This window comes from Mus pahari, chromosome 16 (assembly GCF_900095145.1).
Source record: "Mus pahari chromosome 16, PAHARI_EIJ_v1.1, whole genome shotgun sequence".
NCBI lineage: Eukaryota > Metazoa > Chordata > Mammalia > Rodentia > Muridae > Mus > Mus pahari.
This window is the reverse complement of record NC_034605.1, coordinates 29,866,987-29,869,556: the sequence shown is the minus strand read 5'-3', so window position 1 is coordinate 29,869,556 and position 2,570 is coordinate 29,866,987.

Below are 2,570 nucleotides of genomic sequence, written 5' to 3'. Positions count from 1 at the left end.
ACACACACACACACACACGCTGAAACTTTAATGAGATTTCTTCTCATGAGGAATTTCTTCTAAAGATTCCAAGGCAGCATGCTCCTCAAACCAAATTGCAAGGAATGTACATTATGTCCAATGATTCATCATCATCCTCTCATAAATCAATTATCCATATCTTCTCTACATAATGCCAAATATCCAAATTTCACTACCTTTTTTATGCTTCATCTCGAATGAACAAAGGGATTTCATGAGACTGTGTGGGTCCAGACTTGTGAGATGTTGTGGTTTAAATAAACGTTTAAAGGTTTTTTTTTTTTTTTGCTTTGTTTTTCCCAAGTTGAGCTTTAACAGTTTTTCTTAAGTCTATGTTGGTCTTTGAAACTTGACTAACATTTCCTGGAGGAAAATTTAAGAGTCCTAGATTTTGAGTCTTTGCTTATGGGAAAACAAGGCTAATATCCTGAGCAAATTAAGCCCAAGCAAGTCATGTTCAATCATGCATGATTGCATTTAGGAAGTCTGGAATTTAAATAGTTTGAAAACTGATGTCTGCAATCAAATAAATTGGCAAATTAACAATATCCTCAAAATTACCTCCTAAAGTAATTGTAACATTTATAATCAAATAAATTTGCAGATTTCCCATGTTGCTTTCTGATAACCATTCCAAAACCAAAGCTTATGCTCAGTGGGAAGGTAGAATCTCACAGTCCATGATTTTTCTAGTTTATGGTTTCAGCATAGAATAAAAATCTTTACAGATTTCTGTTTTTAATTCTTACTAATTTGTATTGCTTTTAAGATCTTTGTATATTTATTAACTAAAGGCAAAGCTGTCATACTTTAAAAAATTCTTATATGTGGTAAAGAATTATAAGGGCTTACGCCTCCAGTTAAAAAAAAAAATCACTCAACATTATTGTGATCTTAGCATTTATTTGGCATGCTTATTTTTTAATTTTGCACCTAAAAAAATAAAAGGACATTTCAGCAGAAGTATAAGGTTGTTTTCAGAGAATTAAAAAAAAAATATCAACTGTAAGGTTCTATAAGCTAACAGTGGCACATCCAATTAGGGACACAGGAATCCTTAGGGAAGAGCCAATGCCAGCTACAGACATATGTGGGATACTCGGATACTCTTAGGAAACAAAGTGTCTGATGACATATTGAGTATCAACCATTTTGTGGCAAGCTTACCATCACAACAGAGGATAGTAATGTCCTCTGCTCTGTGGATCCAAGAGGACAATGTCTTGTTGCTTAATTTGACCTTCACTGCAATTAAATCAGGGGTGAGGGTGTCCTAGCTCTGAAGCATGAGGAACAGATGTTCTTGGCTTCCTTTATGGTTTAAATTTTGAGTCCACGAACTACTCACTGTAATCCAGTCCATCTATTGTCTCTCTGTCCTACATTTCCTAACGTGAAAATTGGCTAATAATACTTATTTTAGTACAAGGACTAACTGAAATAGCATGCCTTTTTAACAGCTTAGTTAATATGATCTAACTTAGACCAATTAACTTTAGTACAAAATGCAAAGAGCTTCTAAAAGTCTAAGCCATTTCATACTTAAGGTTACCTATTACTCTTAGAGCGAAAGCGAATGTCTTGTAATGTCCCACAATATTGAACACGAACAGTTCAGAGTCTTGAGCCCACGTATGTTTGGCTCCTGTTTGCATCATATTCTGTTGGCCTAGACTACTTCAGATAATACTCTGTTCTCCTTGATTATTAAGATTTAAAATCTCCTTTGTGCTGTTTCCTTACCTGGATCAGAAAGCCACCTGGTTCCCTGCCTGCGCTCATCTGTCTCTTGGCTCCCTTCTCACCTTCTCAGTGTGACTCCATTTAAAAACAGGGAATCAAGAATCAGAGAGAGGTGAAACATGTTTCTCTCTCAAAGTTAGGTGCTGCATTATGATTGGTAGAAGTGTGTGTGCATGTGTACACACATGTGAATGCATTTGGGTATGCATGATAAAACAATAGCCCATGACATGATGGAAGAATATTAAGTGGCGAGGCAGGAAGGAGCATAGCAAAAGGGGGAAGAGAAGAGGCAGTGGATGGGAGTGAATAAGAACAAAATTCTTGGTAAGTCATCCTAATGAAATTCCCTATCTTGTGTATTAATTTAAAATACTAATTTTAAAAGGGCCCAAAACAAGCTAAAGGTGCCATTGAATATCCTCGTCCTGACTCCCTCCATCCTATTCTACATAACCCTACAATACTCGGCAGCCTCTAAAAAAAAATCACATCCTTCATTTCCTATCAGGGTACCCTCTAACATACCAAACCATTTCCTTACCCTGGCACTAACATAGCATATTCTTCATTTTTCTATTAATAATCTGTCATTTTCTTTCTCAGACACTGAATCACATAGACGAGTATTGAGGGGACAGGACCCTTGTGCTTTCACACCTGGAGAGGGCCTTTGCATAAACTAGATTCGCAAAAATTAATTTTGAAATCAAATAAGTGAGATTAAGTATTCCTCTTACGTTTTTTTCCTACTGTCTGTTTGCCTGACTTGGATTTTTGTTATCTGTCTTTCCTTCTATTGCAGG